The 6,729-nt window shown below is 40.9% G+C and overlaps 1 long non-coding RNA gene across 1 annotated transcript; it reads left to right on the forward strand.

The window, feature by feature from the left end:
- Positions 1 to 57: 57 nt before the first annotated feature.
- On the forward strand, positions 58 to 6,220 carry LOC310761788. Its single transcript, XR_014547713.1, has 2 exons — positions 58 to 748; positions 5,157 to 6,220. It is a non-coding gene; the product is annotated as an uncharacterized lncRNA (long non-coding RNA).
- Positions 6,221 to 6,729: the final 509 nt, after the last annotated feature.

Raw genomic sequence — 6,729 nt, forward strand, 5'->3', positions numbered from 1 at the left:
TACGCCCACCGCGACGCACGCCTCGGTGAAGGGGCGGGGCGGTGGCAAAGGTGCCGCCCTCTCGGGCCTCTGCGCGCGGCCGCAGCATGCTTATGAATACTCATGAAGTGGGCGGGGGGCGCCACGCACCTCTCTTCGGACGCCCTTTCCCGCTTCCTTTAGTTTGGTCTGGAGGGACTCGGAGGTGGAAGGGGTGCCTGAGGCGGTGGCGTCGCGGTTGGGGCGTCGTCGGCAAAACGCTCCGTCCCTTGGGAGCCATTTAGCCCACAGGCCGAAGCCGCGCGTGACGTCAGCTGCCTTTCCCTCAGTGGGAGATGGCCGAGGCGAGCCCCGTGGGCCGAGATGCGAGGGGAGCCCTTGGCTGACCAGTGCCGTGAGGAAGCCGTGAGGAACTCTTCACAAGGAACCCGCGACTTACTTCGTGCTATTCTCTCACTTACCCTACGTAAGAGGTGGATGAGCTCTAAAACAGTAATTTTTTAGTAAAAATGGAAAAGCAAAACAGGCGCACATCGCCCGCCCCCCCCCCCACCTTTCCAGTATTTTTAACTTGCGGCTTCAGTTATTGGGAAGAAAGCAGGGTGGCGATCAGCAGTACCGGACTGTTGGTTGTGACTTTGCCATTCATTATTCGGATCGTGTTGCTCTTTGGGAAGCAAGACCACTGAAAACGGCAGAAGCGTGGAAGGATTGCGGCCCATCTCTACTGAAAAAGCTACTTGTCCTTTATACAGTAGTTCGATAAGAGGTAGTTAAGGGGCTGGGGAGCGATACATAAAATTTTAGGAGCTTAACTAGTCATACTAGTTTCTGCTTTTGATTGGGATTTTTATATTTTAACGTATTTGCATCTTGGCCTTCCCCTATAAAAACTTTGTTAGAGAAAGGTTACAAACATAAGAGTGAGTGAAAGCAAAGCATGGGAAACATCTCTGGAAGCCAACCCTTCGCTACTTTCGCTTCCAGCCTTCTTTGAGCTTGAAAGAAGGTGGGGATAAAAGAAAATGCACACCCTTGACATGTTGTATATCTGGCCTCTTTAGTTGCTGTTTTACTTTCCAATGAATCCTACAGAAGTGAATCTGTGCTCATATGAGAAAATAGGCTGTTGCCCATAACAGCTCAATCACAACTAGTTCTTAGCAGAGTTGTGTAAACTACAAACATTTGGTAGACATGAATAGGGATCTACCTACTTATATAAACATTTAGTTTATATAGACTGTTGCTTACCTTGAGCCTTCAGGCATAAATTGGGTAGATTAATAAATTATCCATTTATTTTCCTTCCACAATGGCTGGATTTTCGTAAACATTGGGACTTGAGAGTATATATTATTAGGCTTGAGCTGCTGTGCCCAGCTGTCTATTCCCATTAAAAACAATGCAACTGTGTTGGATGTTAAAGGCTGTGGGCTAGCAATCAGGCAAACTTTTCAAAATAAAATTGATAACAAAACTTGAATGTTATGTATTAAGAAATCTAAACATTTGTAAAAGAAAAAAATACTGCTGCACCTTCAAGACTAGACAACTCATTGCGCCACAAGCTGTCCACAAGACTCTTTCATCAGATAGAAAAATTAGTGCCAAACATTTTACCACTTGGCTTGGAATAGGCCAGATACCTTACAATGAGTCCAGCAGTGATCATGCTTGCACATGAGCAAACTTTAAGGGAACAGGTAAATTTTTAAACAGGCAGAATTAGATAATTGCATCCAATGATAGCCTCCAGCTAGCAAATACGCTTCCTGTGTTAGGCGATGCACTTGGAATTTACTCACAATTTTTACCCAGCGCAGCCTTTGGGTCTCCCAAAATCTGCTCCTGGTGGTTGGGAGACCCTCTGGAGCAGAAGGGGATTTGATAAGGCAGAGATCAGCAACCTTTCTCAGCCGTGGTCCACCATCCCTCAGACCATGTGGTGGGCCGGACTATATTTTGGGGAAAAAATGAATGAATTCCTATGCCCCACAAATAACCCAGAGATGGATTTTAAATAAAAGCACACATTCTACTCATGTAAAAACACGCTGATTCCCGGACCTTCCAGGGGCCAGATTGAGAAGGCAATGGAGCTGCATCCGGCCCCCGGGCCTCAGGTTGCCTACCCCTGCGATAAGGCATAAACAGAAGGTTACAATTGGTAGTGAGAATTAGTGAAAATTGAGTTCCTCTCCTTGCATCAGTTGAACTGTTTTATCATCACAAAGCCACTATTGGAAATAACCAATAGTATTTTCCCACAAATTATTGTTGAGTATTTATTTACTGTTTTATATGTTCAAGGGCATTACCCCCCCCAAAAAAAAAGTATGCAGATATTGCAAACTTTGTGATAAATGAAAATTTATAAATGTGTACATGGGAGTAACAGTTGTTCAGCTAACCATCTTTAGACTAAGGCAGGCAAAACCAGCCGGGTCTTTAGACTCAAGGAAAATTCCAGTATGGCAGTCAGCAACCAGCCCTTGAGAAAATGTTGGGACTAGAGTCAATATTCAAAAATACATTCTTATTTTGATTTTTGTGATAACATGGATATAACAATAATTTTATTTGTAATGTTTCTAGGTATCTCACAGTGTTGTAAAGTATTAGAGCAGGTAGCATTTCTACAACAGAGACAGAAAAAAAATAAGGACATAAAATAAAAACGTAGCCACTTTTAAAATAACTCCCTGTTGGCTTAACTCCCAGCCACCAAATGCCCGTCCAAATGAAAAAGGGCTGGCATTGCTTTTGGAAAATGCTTGAGCTTTGGCGAAACTCCAAAAGAGAGGAGAAGCAGTTGCTGTGATTGCCTCTCCAGGTGTCCTTGACCTTCATAGGTTTTGCACAGCTGATATTGCAATAAAGGCCATCTTAGTAGGTCTGAATGATCAAGTAAAAAAAAAAAAGCGAAAGAATTAAGTGCAGTTTCTACTTAGCTAATGGTTGCAAATTTTCGCATTTAAGTCCTGTTTTAAAGCTTTTGAGCCTTCCTGAACTCTTGGGATATAAATATAAAGTGCTATACAACCAAATATCTACTGGGAGTAAATACAGTGATCTCAATTGGTCTACTATGAATAAGACTTAGTTGGATGTCACCCATAATAAGTCACACATTTCCTCTTTATTTCAAGTCTATTGGTCACTGTCATGTTTAACAGGTGGTGCTAACAGCTGCTGTTCACCAACGCCACCTTGGTCATACATAATGTGCATAGTAAATACTTGCAATACCTTCTTCCAAATGCAGAAGGAAACCACCGTGTCTTTTGATGAGGGCTGGGGAGAAAATAGTTGCACCAAAAACATTGTGAACCTGATCCAGTGTCATGACCCTACCACCACCCAAAAAAAGGAATTTTGTTAAGTTATACTGCTAATTAGTTAATACATTTTCTTAGGGATATGTTCCCTTTTACTTGTTAAACCTCTGACTCCCCTACAAATTATAGCATGGGGCACCTTTTAAGCCTTTGGGTTTGCATTTTTGCAATACATTCCTTTTTTTAAAAGAAAAAGTAAGAAAATCAAGTGTAAAAAAGGGTTTCCCATAGTATTTCAGGTTTAAAAACAGGATTGCATGGAATGGTACATTGTGTCTTTTATACTTTTTTTAAAGTCTTCAATCACTGCCCTTTGTTTGGAAGGTATTTAACTCTGCACTTCTCAAGTGAACAGTTGTAAGGACAGCCTGTAAAAGAATTTTCCTTTAGATATTCAGTGGCTGTCCATTATATGTTTCTTCTTCTGCTTGGGATTCTTTTCTCTAAGCATGTCTGCCTACTTCTCTGTGTTCTGGTAATAACACAAATGACTAAGGATTTAGCTGAAAGTACTAGGGGAAAATGTTTCCCACTGTAATTCTGGTTCTGTTCTGGAGAACAAGCTGCTGTCTTGTCTGGTAGGGCAGTCAGAATAGCACATTTTTAACTAAAGCACGAAAGAGCCAAGTGTGAATAATGGGGTTACTATGTAGTCATGACAGCAGAATGCTGACATGATACTCAAGAGAGCAATGGACATGGGGCCAGAGTTTCACTAGAAATCATGTCTTTTACTGGTTAATTACTGAAGGATTCCCATGAAGGAAGGGAGAAAGAAAAGGAAGGATTAAGAGACAGTTGATCAGCAAACTTCAGTTTCTAAGGAAGAGAAAGGAAGTTTGCAGCAAGGCAGAGAAAGATTTAGACTGAGTAAATGATTTAAAGAGAAGGAAACAATTGTTAGCTATTTATTTTGTCTGAATCTCAGGAAGGAGGCTGTTTCAGGGAGGCGAGGATGAACATAGCATGTGGTTTACTGCCATTTAACAACAAAACATCATGATGAAGAATTGAAACAACCCATTTCAAAGTGAGTGATGTGTATTATAAATGATCAGCCTCATTCTGAGCCAGCACAGTTTTGATTGGATTAAAAGACTGTGTGACAATCGCCTTCCTGCCATGCAATAAACATAATGGCTGCAAGATCCACATTTTAAATTGGGCCAGATTAAAGCTGGTAGGAGTCCTAGGGTACAAATTAAATGGAAGTCCTTGTGACATACAACAACAAAACTTCATTTGCAGTAGAGAAATATGCTGAAACGCTGGATCTAGATCAGAGATGGGCAAGCTGTGCCTCCCCAGATATTGCTGGGCTTCAGCTCTCATCACCCCTGACTGTTGGTCATACTAGTTGGGGCTGAAGAGAGGGAAAGGGTCAAACTTGGAGGGTCACAAACTCCCCATTCCTGGATAAAGAGCTTCATTCTGCTTCCAGTTTCCTCCTAGCTCAACACCAGCTCAAAGCCTCTTCACCAGCTGCGTTAAAAAAAATCACTGAAAAATGCTGTAATGAAAAGAAAACCATTTTATGGCGGATTCTTTCCCTCATTCTCTCTCTCTCTCTATATATATATTTCTGTTTTACAATTTCAAATACTCACTTTACATCCTTAAAACATTAATGATTCTTTCACTCTCCTGGGCTATGGAATTGCTATGCTTAATTCTGCTAGAAGGTATTCTATGGATAGAGGAACAACAGCTTTTCTAGGGCCCATAAAGAGCCAGAGAAAGGTTTGCTGCATGGTTGCCTTGGTATGCACTACAAAGTGCTTAATCTAGCCCTTAAATTGTCTAAATTGAGGGTCATTTGGGCAATCTTTTCTGCAGCCTTCTTGATTACAAAGGAACTTTTCCCTACGCCATGTGAACTTCCTTTCTTCCTGTTCCTTTGATCTTCTCCAGGGCTGAAGAGGAGAGTGAGCACTTCCAGATGAACAGTGGGCTTTGTTTCCTTAAGGTTACATTTAGGAAAGTTTGAAAGTTGCTGCCTGGATTGAGGGAAACTCGTTGTGGCACAGCTTTAGGAAAGTTGGGCCCAATTTTTAGATATACATCGCATACACCGCAACATACTGGCAGCATAATGGCTTTGCTCCTACACGATAGGGGAGCAAAGATATACTGCAATAACTCCCTTTTAGCCATAATCATTCTTATTCTGGAAATCCACTGATTTCATTCTACCGGGGGGGGGGGGCACCACCCCAAGACCCTGTCCAGGAAGCTGACAAGAAATATTTACCGGTGCTTTTCCTGTGGATCCCGTGATAATAGTTGTAACATGTTGAGTGGGCAATTTAATGGTCACATAACGCTTATGGCAGGCCTTTGTACAAACTTATTGGAACTATGGGAATTCTGATCACAAAAAGGGCCTTCCTTCCCTTTCCCTTTCCCTTTCCCCTTTTGATGTTGTGCGTTTTAGATTGTAAACCAGTGGGCAGGGACTGTCTTGTTTTAACTGAATGTATGTAAGCGCTCTAGGAAAGCCTTTTTGGCTGAAGCGTAGGGCACAAATGCTTAAAACAAATTAAAAGGAGCCTCTGCTGCGCAAAGTTTTCCTCTATAGTCACTTTCTCAGTCAAGCTGTTAAAATAACAAGAAAGACGTGTAAGTTAACTGTCTTGCTGGTCTGATACAATGTAACTCAAACAAAGAGCACTTTGTCAGGTCAATACTAATATTTTCTGGCTGTTACAATTCTGTGCACTGTAACAGAAATACACATAGGGAACATGCTTGGCTTTTCCTTAGAAGTCAATGGATGAGTATAATAATGATTTTAATTGAACTGGAACTGTAATAAAAGGGCTTTTACAAGTTTGTAAATAAAAATGGAGACATGTTCCCATCATGTATGACATTAAACAATTCTCTTTCCTTTGGCTTAATTCTTTTGTGGGTGAAATGTTTTGGTTTGAACTGTTTAATTTGTCTTCTATAATTTTACTCATTTCATTCATTAATTTATGCACCACTTGATTGAAGGGGAAAAAAACCTCAAAACTGTTTACAAAAAGAATAAAACAATGACATTATCAGCAAAAATAGTTTAAAACTATTTAAAACATTCAGAAAATGATTAAAACCAACAAGTTGAAAACAGGTAAAAACACATGTCAGTATTTTGCATATATGGATAGGTTTGCATAAACAAAAATGCATAAATTGTATTATTCTTTTGCAACATACCATGTGTCCATATGATGAAGGGTATGCAAGAGTGCTTGTGAATGAATAAAGTCATCCTCAAATATTTGAAGGCCTGTCACATAGATTACGGGAACAGGGTTTTCTGTTGCTTCAGAGGGTAGGCTACAAATTGCCAGAAAAGTGTTTTTAGAGTAATTGTTAGTATGAGTTGTTTGTCAGTGAAGCAGACTCTTGGAGCATGGTAGAC

This window comes from Podarcis filfolensis (genome assembly GCF_964270895.1).
Source record: "Podarcis filfolensis genome assembly, chromosome: 4".
In the NCBI taxonomy this organism is placed as follows: Eukaryota; Metazoa; Chordata; class Lepidosauria; order Squamata; family Lacertidae; genus Podarcis; species Podarcis filfolensis.